The sequence below is a fragment of the Priapulus caudatus genome, unplaced genomic scaffold (assembly GCF_000485595.1).
Source record: "Priapulus caudatus unplaced genomic scaffold, Priapulus_caudatus-5.0.1 Scaffold12, whole genome shotgun sequence".
Classification (NCBI taxonomy): domain Eukaryota; kingdom Metazoa; phylum Priapulida; class Priapulimorpha; order Priapulimorphida; family Priapulidae; genus Priapulus; species Priapulus caudatus.
The window spans coordinates 800,421-800,756 of record NW_014577073.1 but is presented as its reverse complement, the minus strand read 5'-3'; positions in this window follow the sequence as shown (position 1 = coordinate 800,756).

The following is a 336-nucleotide window of genomic DNA, read 5'->3' as shown; positions in this document are numbered from 1 at the left end:
GTGTGTGTGTGTGTGTGGACACACACACACACACACACACACACACACACACACACACACACACACACACACACAGTGTGCGGGCGCGCAACTGCAGAGCGACGATCGCGTGGTGTGCGCCGTAAGCCGTTCGATGCTCCGTGTTTGTGTCGTCACCGCATCTTTATAAGGTAGGCATGCCGATTATGCCTGCTACCGCTCAAAGACGTTGTCGCAAAATTGTCGGCCGCGCCTAATCAAAGTGACGCCGCGACAGGGAAGCTGACGACGCCGACGCCGCCGCCGACGTCGCGAGCGGCTGAATAGCTTATCTGCGTTAATGGCGTGATGTCGGCA